Source organism: Lonchura striata, unplaced genomic scaffold, assembly GCF_046129695.1.
Source record: "Lonchura striata isolate bLonStr1 unplaced genomic scaffold, bLonStr1.mat Scaffold_117, whole genome shotgun sequence".
Lineage (NCBI taxonomy): Eukaryota > Metazoa > Chordata > Aves > Passeriformes > Estrildidae > Lonchura > Lonchura striata.
The window spans coordinates 458,586-483,958 of record NW_027461085.1 but is presented as its reverse complement, the minus strand read 5'-3'; positions in this window follow the sequence as shown (position 1 = coordinate 483,958).

Sequence of the window (25,373 nt, the reverse complement as noted above, 5' to 3'; positions counted from 1 at the left end):
CATCAGGAACCTGGACTGCTGAGTTTTCTTTCCCAGGGAAAATGGAAAAAGGATGTGCCCAGGGGCCCCTGGCCCTGACTGCAAAGAATCCTTATATCGAAGGATGGACCCCAAACCGAAGTTGTCCCCACCTCAAACTTGTGCTGCCCTGATAGACCCAAGGGAGCCCTACAAACTGACATCAGGAACCTGGACTGCTGAGTTTTCTTTCCCAGGGAAAATGGAAAAAGGATGTGCCCAGGGGCCCCTGGCCCTGGGCTGGGGCGTCACTGCAAAGAATCCTTATATCGAAGGATGGACCCCACATTGAAGATGTCCCCACCTCAAACTTGTGCTGCCCTGATAGACCCAAGGGAGCCCTACAAACTGACATCAGGAACCTGGACTGCTGAGTTTTCTTTCCCAGGGAAAATGGAAAAAGGATGTGCCCAGGGGCCCCTGGACATGGGCTGGGGCCACACTGCAAAGAATCCTTATATCGAAGGATGGACCCCACACCGAAGTTGTCCCCACCTCAAACTTGTGCTGCCCTGATAGACCCAAGGGAGCCCTACAAACTGACATCAGGAACCTGGACTGCTGAGTTTTCTTTCCCAGGGAAAATGGAAAAAGGATGTGCCCAGGGGCCCCTGGCCCTGACTGCAAAAAATCCTTATATCGAAGGATGGACCCCACACCGAAGTTGTCCCCACCTCAAACTTGTGCTGCCTTGATAGACCCAAGGGAGCCCTACAAACTGACATCAGGAACCTGGACTGCTGAGTTTTCTTTCCCAGGGAAAATGGAAAAAGGATGTGCCCAGGGGCCCCTGGCCCTGGGCTGGGGCCTCACTGCAAAGAATCCTTATATCGAAGGATGGACCCCACACCGAAGTTGTCCCCACCTCAAACTTGTGCTGCCCTGATAGACCCAAGGGAGCCCTACAAACTGACATCAGGAACCTGGACTGCTGAGTTTTCTTTCCCAGGGAAAATGGAAAAAGGATGTGCCCAGGGGCCCCTGGCCCTGGGACCCTGGCCCTGACTGCAAAGAATCCTTATATCGAAGGATGGACCCCACACCGAAGTTGTCCCCACCTCAAACTTGTGCTGCCCTGATAGACCCAAGGGAGCCCGACAAACTGACATCAGGAACCTGGACTCCTGAGTTTTCTTTCCCAGGGAAAATGGAAAAAGGATGTGCCCAGGGGCCCCTGGCCCTGACTGCAAAAAATCCTTATATCGAAGGATGGACCCCACACCGAAGATGTCCCCACCTCAAACTTGTGCTGCCCTCATACACCCAAGGGAGCCCTACAAACTGACATCAGGAACCTGGACTGCTGAGTTTTCTTTCCCAGGGAAAATGGAAAAAGGATGTGCCCAGGGGCCCCTGGCCCTGACTGCAAAGAATCCTTATATCGAAGGATGGACCCCACACCGAAGTTGTCCCCACCTCAAACTTGTGCTGCCCTGATAGACCCAAGGGAGCCCTACAAACTGACATCAGGAACCTGGACTGCTGAGTTTTCTTTCCCAGGGAAAATGGAAAAAGGATGTGCCCAGGGGCCCCTGGCCCTGGGCTGGGGCCTCACTGCAAAGAATCCTTATATCGAAGGATGGACCCCACACCGAAGTTGTCCCCACCTCAAACTTGTGCTGCCCTGATAGACCCAAGTGAACCCTACAAACTGACATCAGGAACCTGGACTGCTGAGTTTTCTTTCCCAGGGAAAATGGAAAAAGGATGTGCCCAGGGGCCCCTGGCCCTGACTGCAAAAAATCCTTATATCGATGGATGGACCCCACACCGAAGTTGTCCCCACCTCAAACTTGTGCTGCCCTGATAGACCCAAGGGAGCCCTACAAACTGACATCAGGAACCTGGACTGCTGAGTTTTCTTTCCCAGGGAAAATGGAAAAAGGATGTGCCCAGGGGCCCCTGGCCCTGGGACCCTGGCCCTGACTGCAAAAAATCCTTATATCGAAGGATGGACCACACACCGAAGTTGTCCCCACCTCAAACTTGTGCTGCCCTGATAGACCCAAGGGAGCCCTACAAACTGACATCAGGAACCTGGACTGCTGAGTTTTCTTTCCCAGGGAAAATGGAAAAAGGATGTGCCCAGGGGCCCCTGGCCCTGACTGCAAAGAATCCTTATATCGAAGGATGGACCCCACACCGAAGTTGTCCCCACCTCAAACTTGTGCTGCCCTGATACACCGAAGGGAGCCCTACAAACTGACATCAGGAACCTGGACTGCTGAGTTTTCTTTCCCAGGGAAAATGGAAAAAGGATGTGCCCAGGGAACCCTGGCCCTGACTGCCAAAAATTCTTATATCGAAGGATGGACCCCACACCGAAGCTGTCCCCACCTCAAACTTGTGCTGCCCTGATAGACCCAACGGAGCCCTACAAACTGACATCAGGAACCTGGACTGCTGAGTTTTCTTTCCCAGGGAAAATGGAAAAAGGATGTGCCCAGGGGCCCCTGGCCCTGACTGCAAAGAATCCTTATATCGAAGGATGGACCTCACACCGAAGTTGTCCCCACCTCAAACTTGTGCTGCCCTGATAGACCCAAGGGAGCCCTACAAACTGACATCAGGAACCTGGACTGCTGAGTTTTCTTTCGCAGGGAAAATGGAAAAAGGATGTGCCCAGGGGCCCCTGGCCCTGACTGCAAAAAATCCTTATATCGAAGGATGGACCCCACACCGAAGATGTCCCCACCTCAAACTTGTGCTGCCCTGATAGACCCAAGGGAGCCCTACAAACTGACATCAGGAACCTGGACTGCTGAGTTTTCTTTCCCAGGGAAAATGGAAAAAGGATGTGCCCAGGGGCCCCTGGCCCTGACTGCAAAGAATCCTTATATCGAAGGATGGACCCCACACCGAAGTTGTCCCCACCTCAAACTTGTGCTGCCCTGATACACCCAAGGGAGCCCTACAAACTGACATCAGGAACCTGGACTGCTGAGTTTTCTTTCCCAGGGAAAATGGAAAAAGGATGTGCCCAGGGGCCCCTGGCCCTGACTGCAAAGAATCCTTATATCGAAGGATGGACCCCACACCGAAGTTGTCCCCACCTCAAACTTGTGCTGCCCTGATAGACCCAAGGGAGCCCTACAAACTGACATCAGGAACCTGGACTGCTGAGTTTTCTTTCCCAGGGAAAATGGAAAAAGGAGGTGCCCAGGGGCCCCTGGACATGGGCTGGGGCCACACTGCAAAGAATCCTTATATCGAAGGATGGACCCCACACCAAAGTTGTCCCCACCTCAAATTTGTGCTGCCCTGATAGACCCAAGGGAACCCTACAAACTGACATCAGGAACCTGGACTGCTGAGTTTTCTTTCCCAGGGAAAATGGAAAAAGAATGTGCCCAGGGGCCTCTGGCCGTGGGCTGGGGCCTCACTACAAAAAATCCTTATATCGAAGGATGGACCCCACACCGAATTTGTCCCCACCTCAAACTTGTGCTGCCCTGATAGACCCAAGGGAGCCCTACAAACTGACATCAGGAACCTGGACTGCTGAGTTTTCTTTCCCAGGGAAAATGGAAAAAGGATGTGCCCAGGGGCCCCTGGCCCTGGGACCCTGGCCCTGACTGCCAAAAATCCTTATATCGAAGGATGGACCCCACACCGAAGTTGTCCCCACCTCAAACTTGTGCTGCCCTGATAGACCCAAGGGAGCCCTACAAACTGACATCAGGAACCTGGACTGCTGAGTTTTCTTTCCCAGGGAAAATGGAAAAAGGATGTGCCCAGGGGCCCCTGGCCCTGACTGCAAAGAATCCTTATATCGAAGGATGGACCCCACACCGAAGTTGTCCCCACCTCAAACTTGTGCTGCCCTGATACACCCAAGGGAGCCCTACAAACTGACATCAGGAACCTGGACTGCTGAGTTTTCTTTCCCAGGGAAAATGGAAAAAGGATGTGCCCAGGGGCCCCTGGCCCTGACTGCCAAAAATCCTTATATCGATGGATGGACCCCACACCGAAGTTGTCCCCACCTCAAACTTGTGCTGCCCTGATAGACCCAAGGGAGCCCTACAAACTGACATCAGGAACCTGGACTGCTGAGTTTTCTTTCCCAGGGAAAATGGAAAAAGGATGTGCACAGGGGCCCCTGGCCCTGACTGCAAAGAATCCTTATATCGAAGGATGGACCTCACACCGAAGTTGTCCCCACCTCAAAATTGTGCTGCCCTGATAGACCCAAGGGAGCCCTACAAACTGACATCAGGAACCTGGACTGCTGAGTTTTCTTTCCCAGGGAAAATGGAAAAAGGATGTGCCCAGGGTCCCCTGGCCCTGACTGCAAAAAATCCTTATATCGAAGGATGGACCCCACACCGAAGATGTCCCCGCCTCAAACTTGTGCTGCCCTCATACACCAAAGGGAGCCCTACAAACTGACATCAGGAACCTGGACTGCTGAGTTTTCTTTCCCAGGGAAAATGGAAAAAGGATGTGCACAGGGGCCCCTGGCCCTGACTGCAAAGAATCCTTATATCGAAGGATGGACCCCACACCGAAGTTGTCCCCACCTCAAACTTGTGCTGCCCTGATAGACCCAAGGGAGCCCTAAAAACTGACATCAGGAACCTGGACTGCTGAGTTTTCTTTCCCAGGGAAAATGGAAAAAGGATGTGCCCAGGGAACCCTGGACCTGACTGCCAAAAATTCTTATATCGAAGGATGGACCCCACACCGAAGCTGTCCCCACCTCAAACTTGTGCTGCCCTGATAGACCCAAGGGAGCCCTACAAACTGACATCAGGAACCTGGACTGCTGAGTTTTCTTTCCCAGGGAAAATGGAAAAAGGATGTGCCCAGGGGCCCCTGGCCCTGACTGCAAAGAATCCTTATATCGAAGGATGGACCCCAAACCGAAGTTGTCCCCACCTCAAACTTGTGCTGCCCTGATAGACCCAAGGGAGCCCTACAAACTGACATCAGGAACCTGGACTGCTGAGTTTTCTTTCCCAGGGAAAATGGAAAAAGGATGTGCCCAGGGGCCCCTGGCCCTGGGCTGGGGCGTCACTGCAAAGAATCCTTATATCGAAGGATGGACCCCACATTGAAGATGTCCCCACCTCAAACTTGTGCTGCCCTGATAGACCCAAGGGAGCCCTACAAACTGACATCAGGAACCTGGACTGCTGAGTTTTCTTTCCCAGGGAAAATGGAAAAAGGATGTGCCCAGGGGCCCCTGGACATGGGCTGGGGCCACACTGCAAAGAATCCTTATATCGAAGGATGGACCCCACACCGAAGTTGTCCCCACCTCAAACTTGTGCTGCCCTGATAGACCCAAGGGAGCCCTACAAACTGACATCAGGAACCTGGACTGCTGAGTTTTCTTTCCCAGGGAAAATGGAAAAAGGATGTGCCCAGGGGCCCCTGGCCCTGACTGCAAAAAATCCTTATATCGAAGGATGGACCCCACACCGAAGTTGTCCCCACCTCAAACTTGTGCTGCCTTGATAGACCCAAGGGAGCCCTACAAACTGACATCAGGAACCTGGACTGCTGAGTTTTCTTTCCCAGGGAAAATGGAAAAAGGATGTGCCCAGGGGCCCCTGGCCCTGGGCTGGGGCCTCACTGCAAAGAATCCTTATATCGAAGGATGGACCCCACACCGAAGTTGTCCCCACCTCAAACTTGTGCTGCCCTGATAGACCCAAGGGAGCCCTACAAACTGACATCAGGAACCTGGACTGCTGAGTTTTCTTTCCCAGGGAAAATGGAAAAAGGATGTGCCCAGGGGCCCCTGGCCCTGGGACCCTGGCCCTGACTGCAAAGAATCCTTATATCGAAGGATGGACCCCACACCGAAGTTGTCCCCACCTCAAACTTGTGCTGCCCTGATAGACCCAAGGGAGCCCGACAAACTGACATCAGGAACCTGGACTCCTGAGTTTTCTTTCCCAGGGAAAATGGAAAAAGGATGTGCCCAGGGGCCCCTGGCCCTGACTGCAAAAAATCCTTATATCGAAGGATGGACCCCACACCGAAGATGTCCCCACCTCAAACTTGTGCTGCCCTCATACACCCAAGGGAGCCCTACAAACTGACATCAGGAACCTGGACTGCTGAGTTTTCTTTCCCAGGGAAAATGGAAAAAGGATGTGCCCAGGGGCCCCTGGCCCTGACTGCAAAGAATCCTTATATCGAAGGATGGACCCCACACCGAAGTTGTCCCCACCTCAAACTTGTGCTGCCCTGATAGACCCAAGGGAGCCCTACAAACTGACATCAGGAACCTGGACTGCTGAGTTTTCTTTCCCAGGGAAAATGGAAAAAGGATGTGCCCAGGGGCCCCTGGCCCTGGGCTGGGGCCTCACTGCAAAGAATCCTTATATCGAAGGATGGACCCCACACCGAAGTTGTCCCCACCTCAAACTTGTGCTGCCCTGATAGACCCAAGTGAACCCTACAAACTGACATCAGGAACCTGGACTGCTGAGTTTTCTTTCCCAGGGAAAATGGAAAAAGGATGTGCCCAGGGGCCCCTGGCCCTGACTGCAAAAAATCCTTATATCGATGGATGGACCCCACACCGAAGTTGTCCCCACCTCAAACTTGTGCTGCCCTGATAGACCCAAGGGAGCCCTACAAACTGACATCAGGAACCTGGACTGCTGAGTTTTCTTTCCCAGGGAAAATGGAAAAAGGATGTGCCCAGGGGCCCCTGGCCCTGGGACCCTGGCCCTGACTGCAAAAAATCCTTATATCGAAGGATGGACCACACACCGAAGTTGTCCCCACCTCAAACTTGTGCTGCCCTGATAGACCCAAGGGAGCCCTACAAACTGACATCAGGAACCTGGACTGCTGAGTTTTCTTTCCCAGGGAAAATGGAAAAAGGATGTGCCCAGGGGCCCCTGGCCCTGACTGCAAAGAATCCTTATATCGAAGGATGGACCCCACACCGAAGTTGTCCCCACCTCAAACTTGTGCTGCCCTGATACACCGAAGGGAGCCCTACAAACTGACATCAGGAACCTGGACTGCTGAGTTTTCTTTCCCAGGGAAAATGGAAAAAGGATGTGCCCAGGGAACCCTGGCCCTGACTGCCAAAAATTCTTATATCGAAGGATGGACCCCACACCGAAGCTGTCCCCACCTCAAACTTGTGCTGCCCTGATAGACCCAACGGAGCCCTACAAACTGACATCAGGAACCTGGACTGCTGAGTTTTCTTTCCCAGGGAAAATGGAAAAAGGATGTGCCCAGGGGCCCCTGGCCCTGACTGCAAAGAATCCTTATATCGAAGGATGGACCTCACACCGAAGTTGTCCCCACCTCAAACTTGTGCTGCCCTGATAGACCCAAGGGAGCCCTACAAACTGACATCAGGAACCTGGACTGCTGAGTTTTCTTTCGCAGGGAAAATGGAAAAAGGATGTGCCCAGGGGCCCCTGGCCCTGACTGCAAAAAATCCTTATATCGAAGGATGGACCCCACACCGAAGATGTCCCCACCTCAAACTTGTGCTGCCCTGATAGACCCAAGGGAGCCCTACAAACTGACATCAGGAACCTGGACTGCTGAGTTTTCTTTCCCAGGGAAAATGGAAAAAGGATGTGCCCAGGGGCCCCTGGCCCTGACTGCAAAGAATCCTTATATCGAAGGATGGACCCCACACCGAAGTTGTCCCCACCTCAAACTTGTGCTGCCCTGATACACCCAAGGGAGCCCTACAAACTGACATCAGGAACCTGGACTGCTGAGTTTTCTTTCCCAGGGAAAATGGAAAAAGGATGTGCCCAGGGGCCCCTGGCCCTGACTGCAAAGAATCCTTATATCGAAGGATGGACCCCACACCGAAGTTGTCCCCACCTCAAACTTGTGCTGCCCTGATAGACCCAAGGGAGCCCTACAAACTGACATCAGGAACCTGGACTGCTGAGTTTTCTTTCCCAGGGAAAATGGAAAAAGGAGGTGCCCAGGGGCCCCTGGACATGGGCTGGGGCCACACTGCAAAGAATCCTTATATCGAAGGATGGACCCCACACCAAAGTTGTCCCCACCTCAAATTTGTGCTGCCCTGATAGACCCAAGGGAACCCTACAAACTGACATCAGGAACCTGGACTGCTGAGTTTTCTTTCCCAGGGAAAATGGAAAAAGAATGTGCCCAGGGGCCTCTGGCCGTGGGCTGGGGCCTCACTACAAAAAATCCTTATATCGAAGGATGGACCCCACACCGAATTTGTCCCCACCTCAAACTTGTGCTGCCCTGATAGACCCAAGGGAGCCCTACAAACTGACATCAGGAACCTGGACTGCTGAGTTTTCTTTCCCAGGGAAAATGGAAAAAGGATGTGCCCAGGGGCCCCTGGACATGGGCTGGGGCCTCACTGCAAAGAATCCTTATATCGAAGGATGGACCCCACACCGAAGATGTCCCCACCTCAAACTTGTGCTGCCCTGATAGACCCAAGGGAGCCCTACAAACTGACATCAGGAACCTGGACTGCTGAGTTTTCTTTCCCAGGGAAAATGGAAAAAGGATGTGCCCAGGGGCCCCTGGCCATGACTGCAAAAAATCCTTATATCGAAGGATGGACCCCACACCGAAGTTGTCCCCACCTCAAACTTGTGCTGCCCTGATAGACCCAAGGGAGCCATACAAACTGACATCAGGAACCTGGACTGCTGAGTTTTCTTTCCCAGGGAAAATGGAAAAAGGATGTGCCCAGGGGCCCCTGGCCCTGACTGCAAAAAATCCTTATATCGAAGGATGCACCCCACACCGAAGTTGTCCCCACCTCAAACTTGTGCTGCCCTGATAGACCCAAGGGAGCCCTACAAACTGACATCAGGAACCTGGACTGCTGAGTTTTCTTTCCCAGGGAAAATGGAAAAACGGATGTGCCCAGGGTCCCCTAGCCCTGGACAGGGCCCTCACTAAAAAAAATCCTTATATCGAAGGATGGACCCCACACCGAAGTTGTCCCCACCTCAAACTTGTGCTGCCCTGATAGACCCAAGGGAGCCCTACAAACTGACATCAGGAACCTGGACTGCTGAGTTTTCTTTCCCAGGGAAAATGGAAAAAGGATGTGCCCAGGGGCCCCGGCCCTGGGCAGGGACCTCACTGCAAAAAATTCTTATATCGAAGGATGGACCCCACACCGAAGTTGTCCCCACCTCAAACTTGTGCTGCCCTGATAGACCCAAGGGAGCCCTACAAACTGACATCAGGAACCTGGACTGGTGAGTTTTCTTTCCCAGGGAAAATGGCCAAATGATGTGCCCAGGGGCCCCTGGACCTGGGTAGGGACCTCATTGCAAAGAATCCTTATATCGAAGGATGGACCCCACACCGAAGTTGTCCCCACCTCAAACTTGTGCTGCCCTAATAGACCCAAGGGAGCCCTACAAACTGACATCAGGAACCTGGACTGCTGAGTTTTCTTTCCCAGGGAAAATGGAAAAAGGATGTGCCCAGGGGCCCCTGGCCCTGACTGCAAAAAATCCTTATATCGAAGGATGGACCCCACACCGAAGTTGTCCCCACCTCAAACTTGTGCTGCCCTGATACACCGAAGGGAGCCCTACAAACTGACATCAGGAACCTGGACTGCTGAGTTTTCTTTCCCAGGGAAAATGGAAAAAGGATGTGCCTGGGGCCCCTGGCCCTGACTGCAAAGAATCGTTATATCGAAGGATGGACCCCACACCGAAGTTGTCCCCACCTCAAACTTGTGCTGCCCTGATAGACCCAAGGGAGCCCTACAAACTGACATCAGGAACCTGGACTGCTGAGTTTTCTTTCCCAGGGAAAATGGAAAAAGGATGTGCCCAGGGGCCCCTGGACCTGGGCTGGGGCCTCACTGCAAGGAATCCTTATATCGAAGGATGGACCCACACCGAAGTTGTCCCCACCTCAAACTTGTGCTGCCCTGATACACCCAAGGGAGCCCTACAAACTGACATCAGGAACCTGGACTGCTGAGTTTTCTTTCCCAGGGAAAATGGAAAAAGGATGTGCCCAGGGGCCCCTGGCCCTGACTGCAAAAAATCCTTATATCGAAGGATGGAACCCACACCGAAGTTGTCCCCACCTCAAACTTGTGTTGCCCTGATAGACCCAAGGGAGCCCTACAAACTGACATCAGGAACCTGGACTGCTGAGTTTTCTTTCCCAGGGAAAATGGAAAAAGGATGTGCCCAGGGGCCCCTGGCCATGACTGCAAAAAATCCTTATATCGAAGGATGGACCCCACACCGAAGTTGTCCCCACCTCAAACTTGTGCTGCCCTGATAGACCCAAGGGAGCCCTACAAACTGACATCAGGAATCTGGACTGCTGAGTTTTCTTTCCCAGGGAAAATGGAAAAAGGATGTGCCCAGGGGCCCCGGCCCTGGGCAGGGACCTCACTGCAAAAAATCCTTATATCGAAGGATGGACCCCACACCGAAGTTGTCCCCACCTCAAACTTGTGCTGCCCTGATAGACCCAAGGGAGCCCTACAAACTGACATCAGGAACCTGGACTGCTGAGTTTTCTTTCCCAGGGAAAATGGCCAAATGATGTGCCCAGGGGGCCCTGGACCTGGGTAGGGACCTCATTGCAAAGAATCCTTATATCGAAGGATGGACCCCACACCGAAGTTGTCCCCACCTCAAACTTGTGCTGCCCTGATAGACCCAAGGGAGCCCTACAAACTGACATCAGGAACCTGGACTGCTGAGTTTTCTTTCCCAGGGAAAATGGAAAAAGGATGTGCCCAGGGGCCCCTGGCCCTGACTGCAAAAAATCCTTATATCGAAGGATGCACCCCACACCGAAGTTGTCCCCACCTCAAACTTGTGTTGCCCTGATAGACCCAAGGGAGCCCTACAAACTGACATCAGGAACCTGGACTGCTGAGTTTTCTTTCCCAGGGAAAATGGAAAAAGGATGTGCCCAGGGTCCCCTAGCCCTGGACAGGGCCCTCACTAAAAAAAATCCTTATATCGAAGGATGGACCCCACACCGAAGTTGTCCCCACCTCAAACTTGTGCTGCCCTGATAGACCCAAGGGAGCCCTACAAACTGACATCAGGAACCTGGACTGCTGAGTTTTCTTTCCCAGGGAAAATGGAAAAAGGATGTGCCCGGGGGCCCCTGGCCCTGACTGCAAAAAATCCTTATATCGAAGGATGGACCCCACACCGAAGTTGTCCCCACCTCAAACTTGTGCTGCCCTGATAGACCCAAGGGAGCCATACAAACTGACATCAGGAACCTGGACTGCTGAGTTTTCTTTCCCAGGGAAAATGGAAAAAGGATGTGCCCGGGGGCCCCTGGCCCTGACTGCAAAGAATCCTTATATCGAAGGATGGACCCCACACCGAAGTTGTCCCCACCTCAAACTTGTGCTGCCCTGATAGACCCAAGGGAGCCCTACAAACTGACATCAGGAACCTGGACTGCTGAGTTTTCTTTCCCAGGGAAAATGGCCAAAGGTTGTGCCCGGGGGCCCCTGGCCCTGACTGCAAAAAATCCTTATATCGAAGGATGGACCCCACACCGAAGTTGTCCCCACCTCAAACTTGTGCTGCCCTGATACACCCAAGGGAGCCCTACAAACTGACATCAGGAACCTGGACTGCTGAGTTTTCTTTCCCAGGGAAAATGGAAAAAGGATGTGCCCAGGGGCCCCTGGCCCTGACTGCAAAAAATCCTTATATCGAAGGATGGAACCCACACCGAAGTTGTCCCCACCTCAAACTTGTGTTGCCCTGATAGACCCAAGGGAGCCCTACAAACTGACATCAGGAACCTGGACTGCTGAGTTTTCTTTCCCAGGGAAAATGGAAAAAGGATGTGCCCAGGGGCCCCTGGCCATGACTGCAAAAAATCCTTATATCGAAGGATGGACCCCACACCGAAGTTGTCCCCACCTCAAACTTGTGCTGCCCTGATAGACCCAAGGGAGCCCTACAAACTGACATCAGGAATCTGGACTGCTGAGTTTTCTTTCCCAGGGAAAATGGAAAAAGGATGTGCCCAGGGGCCCCGGCCCTGGGCAGGGACCTCACTGCAAAAAATCCTTATATCAAAGGATGGACCCCACACCGAAGTTGTCCCCACCTCAAACTTGTGCTGCCCTGATACACCCAAGGGAGCCCTACAAACTGACATCAGGAACCTGGACTGCTGAGTTTTCTTTCCCAGGGAAAATGGCCAAATGATGTGCCCAGGGGGCCCTGGACCTGGGTAGGGACCTCATTGCAAAGAATCCTTATATCGAAGGATGGACCCCACACCGAAGTTGTCCCCACCTCAAACTTGTGCTGCCCTGATAGACCCAAGGGAGCCCTACAAACTGACATCAGGAACCTGGACTGCTGAGTTTTCTTTCCCAGGGAAAATGGAAAAAGGATGTGCCCAGGGGCCCCTGGCCCTGACTGCAAAAAATCCTTATATCGAAGGATGCACCCCACACCGAAGTTGTCCCCACCTCAAACTTGTGCTGCCCTGATAGACCCAAGGGAGCCCTACAAACTGACATCAGGAAACTGGACTGCTGAGTTTTCTTTCCCAGGGAAAATGGAAAAACGGATGTGCCCAGGGTCCCCTAGCCCTGGACAGGGCCCTCACTAAAAAAAATCCTTATATCGAAGGATGGACCCCACACCGAAGTTGTCCCCACCTCAAACTTGTGCTGCCCTGATAGACCCAAGGGAGCCCTACAAACTGACATCAGGAACCTGGACTGCTGGGTTTTCTTTCCCAGGGAAAATGGAAAAAGGATGTGCCCGGGGGCCCCTGGCCCTGACTGCAAAAAATCCTTATATCGAAGGATGGACCCCACACCGAAGTTGTCCCCACCTCAAACTTGTGCTGCCCTGATAGACCCAAGGGAGCCCTACAAACTGACATCAGGAACCTGGACTGCTGAGTTTTCTTTCCCAGGGAAAATGGAAAAAGGATGTGCCCGGGGGCCCCTGGCCCTGACTGCAAAGAATCCTTATATCGAAGGATGGACCCCACACCGAAGTTGTCCCCACCTCAAACTTGTGCTGCCCTGATAGACCCAAGGGAGCCCTACAAACTGACATCAGGAACCTGGACTGCTGAGTTTTCTTTCCCAGGGAAAATGGCCATATGATGTGCCCAGGGGCCCCTGGACCTGGGTAGGGACCTCATTGCAAAGAATCCTTATATCGGAGGATGGACCCCACACCGAAGTTGTCCCCACCTCAAACTTGTGCTGCTCTGATAGACCCAAGGGAGCCCTACAAACTGACATCAGGAACCTGGACTGCTGAGTTTTCTTTCCCAGGGAAAATGGAAAAAGGATGTGCCCAGGGTCCCCTGGCCCTGACTGCAAAAAATCCATATATCGAAGGATGGACCCCCCCCCGAAGTTGTCCCCACCTCAAACTTGTGCTGCCCTGATAGACCCAAGGGAGCCCTACAAATTGACATCAGGAACCTGGACTGCTGAGTTTTCTTTCCCAGGGAAAATGGAAAAAGGATGTGCCCAGGGGCCCCTGGCCCTGACTGCAAAAAATCCTTATATCGAAGGATGGACCCCACACCGAAGTTGTCCCCACCTCAAACTTGTGCTGCCCTGATACACCCAAGGGAGCCCTACAAACTGACATCAGGAACCTGGACTGGTGAGTTTTCTTTCCCAGGGAAAATGGCCTAATGATGTGCCCAGGGGCCCCAGGACCTGGGTAGGGACCTCATTGCAAAAAATCCTTATATCGAAGGATGGACCCCACACCGAAGTTGTCCCCATCTCAAACTTGTGCTGCCCTGATAGACCCAAGGGAGCCCTACAAACTGACATCAGCAACCTGGACTGCTGAGTTTTCTTTCCCAGGGAAAATGGAAAAAGGATGTGCCCAGGGGCCCCTGGACCTGGGCTGGGGCCTCACTGCAAGGAATCCTTATATCGAAGGATGGACCCACACCGAAGTTGTCCCCACCTCAAACTTGTGCTGCCCTGATACACCCAAGGGAGCCCTACAAACTGACATCAGGAACCTGGACTGCTGAGTTTTCTTTCCCAGGGAAAATGGAAAAAGGTTGTGCCCAGGGTCCCCTAGCCCTGGACAGGGCCCTCACTAAAAAAAATCCTTATATCGAAGGATGGACCCCACACCGAAGTTGTCCCCACCTCAAACTTGTGCTGCCCTGATAGACCCAAGGGAGCCCTACAAACTGACATCAGGAACCTGGACTGCTGAGTTTTCTTTCCCAGGGAAAATGGAAAAAGGATGTGCCCGGGGGCCCCTGGCCCTGACTGCAAAAAATCCTTATATCGAAGGATGGACCCCACACCGAAGTTGTCCCCACCTCAAACTTGTGCTGCCCTGATAGACCCAAGGGAGCCATACAAACTGACATCAGGAACCTGGACTGCTGAGTTTTCTTTCCCAGGGAAAATGGAAAAAGGATGTGCCCGGGGGCCCCTGGCCCTGACTGCAAAGAATCCTTATATCGAAGGATGGACCCCACACCGAAGTTGTCCCCACCTCAAACTTGTGCTGCCCTGATACACCCAAGGGAGCCCTACAAACTGACATCAGGAACCTGGACTGCTGAGTTTTCTTTCCCAGGGAAAATGGCCAAAGGTTGTGCCCGGGGGCCCCTGGCCCTGACTGAAAAAAATCCTTATATCGAAGGATGGACCCCACACCGAAGTTGTCCCCACCTCAAACTTGTGCTGCCCTGATACACCCAAGGGAGCCCTACAAACTGACATCAGGAACCTGGACTGCTGAGTTTTCTTTCCCAGGGAAAATGGAAAAAGGATGTGCCGGGGACCCCCTGGCCCTGACTGCAAAAAATCCTTATATCGAAGGATGGACCCCACACCGAAGTTGTCCCCACCTCAAACTTGTGCTGCCCTGATAGACCCAAGGGAGCCCTACAAACTGACATCAGGAACCTGGACTGCTGAGTTTTCTTTCCCAGGGAAAATGGAAAAAGGATGTGCCCAGGGGCCCCTGGCCCTGACTGCAAAAAATCCTTATATCGAAGGATGGACCCCACACCGAAGTTGTCCCCACCTCAAACTTGTGCTGCCCTGATACACCCAAAGGAGCCCTACAAACTGACATCAGGAACCTGGACTGCTGAGTTTTCTTTCCCAGGGAAAATGGAAAAAGGATGTGCCGGGGGCCCCTGTCCCTGACTGCAAAAAATCCTTATATCGAAGGATGGACCCCACACCGAAGTTGTCCCCACCTCAAACTTGTGCTGCCCTGATAGACCCAAGGGAGCCCTACAAACTGACATCAGGAACCTGGACTGCTGAGTTTTCTTTCCCAGGGAAAATGGAAAAAGGGTGTGCCCGGGGGCCCCTGGCCCTGACTGCAAAGAATCCATATATCGAAGGATGGACCCCACACTGAAGTTGTCCCCACCTCAAACTTGTGCTGCCCTGATAGACCCAAGGGAGCCCTACAAACTGACATCAGGAACCTGGACTGCTGAGTTTTCTTTCCCAGGGAAAATGGAAAAAGGATGTGCCCAGGGGCCCCTGGCCCTGACTGCAAAATATCCTTATATCGAAGGATGGACCCCACACCGAAGTTGTCCCCACCTCAAACTTGTGCTGCCCTGATAGACCCAAGGGAGCCCTACAAACTGACATCAGGAACCTGGACTGGTGAGTTTTCTTTCCCAGGGAAAATGGCCAAATGATGTGCCCAGGGGCCCCTGGACCTGGGTAGGGACCTCACTGCAAAAAATCCTTATATCGAAGGATGGACCCCACACCGAAGTTGTCCCCACCTCAAACTTGTGCTGCCCTGATAGACCCAAGGGAGCCCTACAAACTGACATCAGGAACCTGGACTGCTGAGTTTTCTTTCCCAGGGAAAATGGAAAAAGGATGTGCCCAGGGGCCCCTGGACCTGGGCTGGGGCCTCACTGCAAGGAATCCTTATATCGAAGGATGGACCCACACCGAAGTTGTCCCCACCTCAAACTTGTGCTGCCCTGATACACCCAAGGGAGCCCTACAAACTGACATCAGGAACCTGGACTGCTGAGTTTTCTTTCCCAGGGAAAATGGAAAAAGGATGTGCCCAGGGTCCCCTAGCCCTGGACAGGGCCCTCACTAAAAAAAATCCTTATATCGAAGGATGGACCCCACACCGAAGTTGTCCCCACCTCAAACTTGTGCTGCCCTGATAGACCCAAGGGAGCCCTACAAACTGACATCAGGAACCTGGACTGCTGAGTTTTCTTTCCCAGGGAAAATGGACAAAGGATGTGCCCGGGGGCCCCTGGCCCTGACTGCAAAAAATCCTTATATCGAAGGATGGACCCCACACCGAAGTTGTCCCCACCTCAAACTTGTGCTGCCCTGATACACCCAAGGGAGCCCTACAAACTGACATCAGGAACCTGGACTGCTGAGTTTTCTTTCCCAGGGAAAATGGAAAAAGGATGTGCCCGGGGGCCCCTGGCCCTGACTGCAAAGAATCCTTATATCGAAGGATGGACCCCACACCGAAGTTGTCCCCACCTCAAACTTGTGCTGCCCTGATAGACCCAAGGGAGCCCTACAAACTGACATCAGCAACCTGGACTGCTGAGTTTTCTTTCCCAGGGAAAATGGCCAAAGGATGTGCCCAGGGGCCCCTGGACCTGACTGAAAAAAATCCTTATATCGAAGGATGGACCCCACACCGAAGTTGTCCCCACCTCAAACTTGTGCTGCCCTGATACACCCAAGAGAACCCTACAAACTGACATCAGGAACCTGGACTGCTGAGTTTTCTTTCCCAGGGAAAATGGAAAAAGGATGTGCCCAGGGGCCCCTGGCCCTGACTGCAAAAAATCCTTATATCGAAGGATGGACCGCACACCGAAGTTGTCCCCACCTCAAAGTTGTGCTGCCCTGATAGACCCAAGGGAGCCCTACAAACTGACATCAGGAACCTGGACTGGTGAGTTTTCTTTCCCAGGGAAAATGGAAAAAGGATGTGCCCAGGGGCCCTGGCCCTGGGCAGGGACCTCACTGCAAAAAATCCTTATATCGAAGGATGGACCCCACACCGAAGTTGCCCCCACCTCAAACTTGTGCTGCCCTGATAGACCCAAGGGAGCCCTACAAACTGACATCAGGAACCTGGACTGCTGAGTTTTCTTTCCCAGGGAAAATGGAAAAAGGATGTGCCCAGGGGCCCCTGGCCCTGACTGCAAAAAATCCTTATATTGAAGGATGGAGCCCACACCGAAGCTGTGCCCACCTCAAACTTGTACTGCCCTGATAGACCCAAGGCAGCCCTACAAACTGACATCAGGAACCTGGACTGCTGAGTTTTCTTTCCCAGGGAAAATGGAAAAAGGATGTGCCCAGGGGCCCCTGGCCCTGACTGCAAAAAATCCTTATATCGAAGGATGCACCCCACACCGAAGTTGTCCCCACCTCAAACTTGTGCTGCCCTGATAGACCCAAGGGAGCCCTACAAACTGACATCAGGAACCTGGACTGCTGAGTTTTCTTTCCCAGGGAAAATGGAAAAACGGATGTGCCCAGGGTCCCCTATCCCTGGACAGGGCCCTCACTAAAAAAAATCCTTATATCGAAGGATGGAGCCCACACCGAAGTTGTCCCCACCTCAAACTTGTGCTGCCCTGATAGACCCAAGGGAGCCCTACAAACTGACATCAGGAACCTGGACTGCTGAGTTTTCTTTCCCAGGGAAAATGGAAAAAGGATGTGCCCGGGGGCCCCTGGCCCTGACTGCAAAAAATCCTTATATCGAAGGATGGACCCCACACCGAAGTTGTCCCCACCTCAAACTTGTGCTGCCCTGATACACCCAAGGGAGCCCTACAAACTGACATCAGGAACCTGGACTGCTGAGTTTTCTTTCCCAGGGAAAATGGAAAAAGGATGTGCCCGGGGGCCCCTGGCCCTGACTGCAAAGAATCCATATATCGAAGGATGGACCCCACACTGAAGTTCTCCCCACCTCAAACTTGTGCTGCCCTGATAGACCCAAGGGAGCCCTACAAACTGACATCAGGAACCTGGACTGCTGAGTTTTCTTTCCCAGGGAAAATGGCCAAAGGTTGTGCCCGGGGGCCCCTGGCCCTGACAGGAAAAAATCCATATATCGAAGGATGGACCCCACACCGAAGTTGTCCCCACCTCAAACTTGTGCTGCCCTGATAAACCCAAGAGAACCCTACAAACTGACATCAGGAACCTGGACTGCTGAGTTTTCTTTCCCAGGGAAAATGGAAAAAGGATGTGCCCAGGGGCCCCTGGCCCTGACTGCAAAATATCCTTATATCGAAGGATGGAGCCCACACCGAAGTTGTCCCCACCTCAAACTTGTGCTGCCCTGATAGACCCAAGGGAGCCCTACAAACTGACATCAGGAACCTGGACTGCTGAGTTTTCTTTCCCAGGGAAAATGGAAAAAGGATGTGCCCAGGGGCCCTGGCCCTGGGCAGGGACCTCACTGCAAAAAATCCTTATATCGAAGGATGGACCCCACACCGAAGTTGTCCCCACCTCAAACTTGTGCTGCCCTGATAGACCCAAGGGAGCCCTACAAACTGACATCAGGAACCTGGACTGCTGAGTTTTCTTTCCCAGGGAAAATGGAAAAAGGATGTGCCCAGGGGCCCCTGGCCCTGACTGCAAAAAATCCTTATATTGAAGGATGGAGCCCACACCGAAGTTGTCCCCACCTCAAACTTGTGCTGCCCTGAAACACCCAAGGGAGCCCTACAAACTGACATCAGGAACCTGGACTGCTGAGTTTTCTTTCCCAGGGAAAATGGAAAAAGGATGTGCCCAGGGGCTCCTGGCCCTGACTGCAAAAAATCCTTATATCGAAGGATGGACCCCACACCGAAGTTGTCCCCACCTCAAACTTGTGCTGCCCTGATAAACCCAAGGGAGCCCTACAAACTGACATCAGGAACCTGGACTGCTGAGTTTTCTTTCCCAGGGAAAATGGAAAAAGGATGTGCCCAGGGGCCCCTGGCCCTGACTGCAAAATATCCTTATATTGAAGGATGGAACCCACACCGAAGCTGTGCCCACCTCAAACTTGTACTGCCCTGATAGACCCAAGGCAGCCCTACAAACTGACATCAGGAACCTGGACTGCTGAGTTTTCTTTCCCAGGGAAAATGGAAAAAGGATGTGCCCAGGGGCCCCTGGCCCTGACTGCAAAAAATCCTTATATCGAAGGATGCACCCCACACCGAAGTTGTCCCCACCTCAAACTTGTGCTGCCCTGATAGACCCAAGGGAGCCCTACAAACTGACATCAGGAACCTGGACTGCTGAGTTTTCTTTCCCAGGGAAAATGGAAAAAGGATGTGCCCGGGGGCCCCTGGCCCTGACTGCAAAGAATCCATATATCGAAGGATGGACCCCACACCGAAGTTCTCCCCACCTCAAACTTGTGCTGCCCTGATAGACCCAAGGGAGCCCTACAAACTGACATCAGGAACCTGGACTGCTGAGTTTTCTTTCCCAGGGAAAATGGCCAAAGGTTGTGCCCGGGGGCCCCTGGCCCTGACCTAAAAAAATCCTTATATCGAAGGATGGACCCCACACCGAAGTTGTCCCCACCTCAAACTTGTGCTGCCCTGATAAACCCAAGAGAACCCTACAAACTGACATCAGGAACCTGGACTGCTGAGTTTTCTTTCCCAGGGAAAATGGAAAAAGGATGTGCCCAGGGGCCCCTGGCCCTGACTGCAAAATATCCTTATATCGAAGGATGGACCCCACACCGAAGTTGTCCCCACCTCAAACTTGTGCTGCCCTGATAGACCCAAGTGAGCCCTACAGACTGACATCAGGAACCTGGACTGCTGAGTTTTCTTTCCCAGGGAAAATGGAAAAAGGATGTGCCCAGGGGCCCCGGCCCTGGGCAGGGACCTCACTGCAAAAAATCCTTATATCGAAGGATGGACCCCACACCGAAGTTGTCCCCACCTCAAACTTGTGCTGCCCTGATAGACCCAAGGGAGCCCTACAAACTGACATCAGGAACCTGGACTGCTGAGTTTTCTTTCCCAGGGAAAATGGCCAAATGATGTGCCCAGGGGCCCCTGGACCTGGGTAGGGACCTCATTGCAAAGAATCCTTATATCGAAGGATGGAGCCCACACCGAAGTTGTCCCCACCTCAAACTTGTGCTGCCCTGATAGACCCAAGGGAGCCCTACAAACTGACATCAGGAACCTGGACTGCTGAGTTTTCTTTCCCAGGGAAAATGGAAAAAGGATGTGCCGGGGGCCCCTGGCCCTGACTGCAAAGAATCGTTATATCGAAGGATGGACCCCACACCGAAGTTGTCCCCACCTCAAACTTGTGCTGCCCTGATAGACCCAAGGGAGCCCTACAAACTGACATCAGGAACCTGGACTGCTGAGTTTTCTTTCCCAGGGAAAATGGCCAAAGGTTGTGCCCGGGAGCCCTTGGCCCTGACTGAAAAAAATCCTTATATCGAAGGATGGACCCCGCACCGAAGTTGTCCCCACCTCAAGCTTGTGCTGCCCTGATAGACCCAAGTGAGCCCTACAGACTGACATCAGGAACCTGGACTGCTGAGTTTTCTTTCCCAGGGAAAATGGAAAAAGGATGTGCCCAGGGGCCCCTGGCCCTGGGCCCCTGGCCCTGACTGTAAAAAATCCTTATATCGAAGGATGGACCCCACACCGATGTTGTCCCCACCTCAAACTTGTGCTGCCCTGATAGACCCAAGGCAGCCCTACAAACTGACATCAGGAACCTGGACTGCTGAGTTTTCTTTCCCAGGGAAAATGGAAAAAGGATGTGCCCAGGGGCACCTAGGCCTGACTGCAAATAATCCTTATATCAAAGGATAGACCCCACACCGAAGCTGTCCCCACCTCAAACTTGTACTGCCCTGATAGACCCAAGGCAGCCCTACAAACTGACATCAGGAACCTGGACTGCTGAGTTTTCTTTCCCAGAGAAAATGGAAAAAGAATGTGCCCAGGGGCCCCTGGCCCAGGGCTGCGACCTCACTGCAAAGAATCATTATATCGAAGAATGGACCCCACACCGAAGTTGTCCCCACCTCAAACTTGTGCTGCCCTGATAAACCCAAGAGAGCCCTACAAACTGACATCAGGAACCTGGACTGCTGAGTTTTCTTTCCCAGAGAAAATGGAAAAAGAATGTGCCCAGGGGCCCCTGGCCCAGGGCTGCGACCTCACTGCAAAGAATCATTATATCGAAGAATGGACCCCACACCGAAGTTGTCCCCACCTCAAACTTGTGCTGCCCTGATAGACCCAAGAGAGCCCTACAAACTGACATCAGGAACCTGGACTGCTGAGTTTTCTTTCCCAGGGAAAATGGCCAAAGGATGTGCCCAGGGGCCCCTGGCCCTGGGCAGGGCCATCACTGCAAAAAATCCTTATATCGAAGGATGGAGCCCACACCGAAGTTGTCCCCACCTCAAACTTGTGCTGCCCTGATAGACCCAAGGGAGCCCTACAAACTGACATCAGGAACCTGGACTGGTGAGTTTTCTTTCCCAGGGAAAATGGAAAAAGGATGTGCCCGGGGGCCCCTGGCCCTGACTGCAAAGAATCCTTATATCGAAGGATGGACCCCACACCGAAGTTGTCCCCACCTCAAACTTGTGCTGCCCTGATAGACCCAAGGGAGCCCTACAAACTGACATCAGGAACCTGGACTGCTGAGTTTTCTTTCCCAGGGAAAATGGAAAAAGGATGTGCCCAGGGGCCCCTGGCCCTGGGCAGGGACCTCACTGCAAAAAATCCTTATATCGAAGGATGGACCCCACACCGAAGTTGTCCCCACCTCAAACTTGTGCTGCCCTGATAGACCCAAGGGAGCCCTACAAACTGACATCAGGAACCTGGACTGGTGAGTTTTCTTTCCCAGGGAAAATGGCCAAATGATGTGCCCAGGGGCCCCTGGACCTGGGTAGGGACCTCACTGCAAAGAATCCTTATATCGAAGGATGGACCCCACACCGAAGTTGTCCCCACCTCAAACTTGTGCTGCCCTGATAGACCCAAGGGAGCCCTACAAACTGACATCAGGAACCTGGACTGCTGAGTTTTCTTTCCCAGGGAAAATGGAAAAAGGATGTGCCCAGGGGCCCCGGCCCTGGGCAGGGACCTCACTGCAAAAAATCCTTATATCGAAGGATGGACCCCACACCGAAGTTGTCCCCACCTCAAACTTGTGCTGCCCTGATAGACCCAAGGGAGCCCTACAAACTGACATCAGGAACCTGGACTGCTGAGTTTTCTTTCCCAGGGAAAATGGAAAAAGGATGTGCCCGGGGGCCCCTGGCCCTGACTGCAAAGAATCCTTATATCGAAGGATGGACCCCACACCGAAGTTCTCCCCACCTCAAACTTGTGCTGCCCTGATAGACCCAAGGGAGCCCTACAAATTGACATCAGGAACCTGGACTGTTGAGTTTTCTTTCCCAGGGAAAATGGAAAAAGGATGTGCCCTGTTGCCCCTGGCCCTGACTGCAAAAAATCCTTATATCGAAGGATGGAGCCCACACCGAAGTTGTCCCCACCTCAAACTTGTGCTGCCCTGATAGACCCAAGGGAGCCCTACAAACTGACATCAGGAACCTGGACTGCTGAGTTTTCTTTCCCAGGGAAAATGGAAAAAGGATGTGCCCAGGGGCCCTGGCCCTGGGCAGGGACCTCACTGCAAAAAATCCTTATATCGAAGGATGGACCCCACACCGAAGTTGTCCCCACCTCAAACTTGTGCTGCCCTGATAGACCCAAGGGAGCCCTACAAACTGACATCAGGAACCTGGACTGGTGAGTTTTCTTTCCCAGGGAAAATGGCCAAATGATGTGCCCAGGGGCCCCTGGACCTGGGTAGGGACCTCACTGCAAAGAATCCTTATATCGAAGGATGGACCCCACAGCGAAGTTGTCCCCACCTCAAACTTGTGCTGCCCTGATAGACCCAAGGGAGCCCTACAAACTGACATCAGGAACCTGGACTGCTGAGTTTTCTTTCCCAGGGAAAATGGAAAAAGGATGTGCCCGGGGGCCCCTGGCCCTGACTGCAAAAAATCCTTATATCGAAGGATGGACCCCACACCGAAGTTGTCCCCACCTCAAACTTGTGCTGCCCTGATACACCCAAGGGAGCCCTACAAACTGACATCAGGAACCTGGACTGCTGAGTTTTCTTTCCCAGGGAAAATGGAAAAAGGATGTGCCCAGGGGCCCTGGCCCTGGGCTGGGACCTCACTGCAAAAAATCCTTATATCGAAGGATGGACCCCACACCGAAGTTGTCCCCACCTCAAACTTGTGCTGCCCTGATAGACCCAAGGGAGCCCTACAAACTGACATCAGGAACCTGGACTGCTGAGTTTTCTTTCCCAGGGAAAATGGAAAAAGGATGTGCCCAGGGGCCCCGGCCCTGGGCAGGGACCTCACTGCAAAAAATCCTTATATCGAAGGATGGACCCCACACCGAAGTTGTCCCCACCTCAAACTTGTGCTGCCCTGATAGACCCAAGGGAGCCCTACAAACTGACATCAGGAACCTTGACTGCTGAGTTTTCTTTCCCAGGGAAAATGGAAAAAGGATGTGCCCAGGGGCCCCTGGCCCTGACTGCAAAAAATCCTTATATCGAAGGATGGACCCCACACCGAAGTTGTCCCCACCTCAAACTTGTGCTGCCCTGATAGACCCAAGGGAGCCCTACAAACTGACATCAGGAACCTGGACTGCTGAGTTTTCTTTCCCAGGGAAAATGGAAAAAGGATGTGCCGGGGGACCCCTGGCCCTGACTGCAAAAAATCCTTATATCGAAGGATGGACCCCACACCGAAGTTGTCCCCACCTCAAACTTGTGCTGCCCTGATAGACCCAAGGGAGCCCTACAAACTGACATCAGGAACCTGGACTGCTGAGTTTTCTTTCCCAGGGAAAATGGAAAAAGGATGTGCCCAGGGGCCCCTGGACCTGGGTAGGGACCTCATTGCAAAGAATCCTTATATCGAAGGATGGACCCCACACCGAAGTTGTCCCCACCTCAAACTTGTGTTGCCCTGATACACCCAAGGGAGCCCTACAAACTGACATCAGGAACCTGGACTGCTGAGTTTTCTTTCCCAGGGAAAATGGCCAAAGGTTGTGCCCGGGAGCCCTTGGCCCTGACTGAAAAAAATCCAAATATCGAAGGATGGACCCCGCACCGAAGTTGTCCCCACCTCAAGCTTGTGCTGCCCTGATAGACCCAAGGGAGCCCTACAAACTGACATCAGGAACCTGGACTGCTGAGTTTTCTTTCCCAGGGAAAATGGAAAAAGGATGTGCCCAGGGGCCCCTGGCCATGACTGCAAATAATCCTTATATCGAAGGATGGACCCCACACCGAAGTTCTCCCCACCTCAAACTTGTGCTGCCCTGATACACCCAAGAGAACCCTACAAACTGACATCAGGAACCTGGACTGCTGAGTTTTCTTTCCCAGGGAAAATGGAAAAAGGATGTGCCCTGGGGCCCCTGGCCCTGACTGCAAAAAATCCTTATATCGAAGGATGGAGCCCACACTGAAGTTGTCCCCACCTCAAACTTGTGCTGCCCTGATAGACCCAAGGGAGCCCTACAAACTGACATCAGGAACCTGGACTGCTGAGTTTTCTTTCCCAGGGAAAATGGAAAAAGGATGTTCCCGGGGGCCCCTGGCCCTGACTGCAAAGAATCCTTATATCGAAGGATGGACCCCACACCGAAGTTGTCCCCACCTCAAACTTGTGCTGCCCTGATAGACCCAAGGGAGCCCTACAGACTGACATCAGGAACCTGGACTGCTGAGTTTTCTTTCCCAGGGAAAATGGCCAAATGATGTGCCCAGGGGCCCCTGGACCTGGGTAGGGACCTCATTGCAAAGAATCCTTATATCGAAGGATGGACCCCACACCGAAGTTGTCCCCACCTCAAACTTGTGCTGCTCTGATAGACCCAAGGGAGCCCTACAGACTGACATCAGGAACCTGGACTGCTGAGTTTTCTTTCCCAGGGAAAATGGAAAAAGGATGTGCACGGGGGCCCCTGGCCCTGACTGCAAAGAATCCTTATATCGAAGGATGGACCCCACACCGAAGTTGTCCCCACCTCAAACTTGTGCTGCCCTGATAGACCCAAGGGAGCCCTACAAACTGACATCAGGAACCTGGACTGCTGAGTTTTCTTTCCCAGGGAAAATGGAAAAAGGATGTGCCCAGGGGCCCCGGCCCTGGGCAGGGACCTCACTGCAAAGAATCCTTATATCGAAGGATGGACCCCACACCGAAGTTGTCCCCACCTCAAACTTGTGCTGCCCTGATAGACCCAAGGGAGCCCTACAAACTGACATCAGGAACCTGGACTGCTGAGTT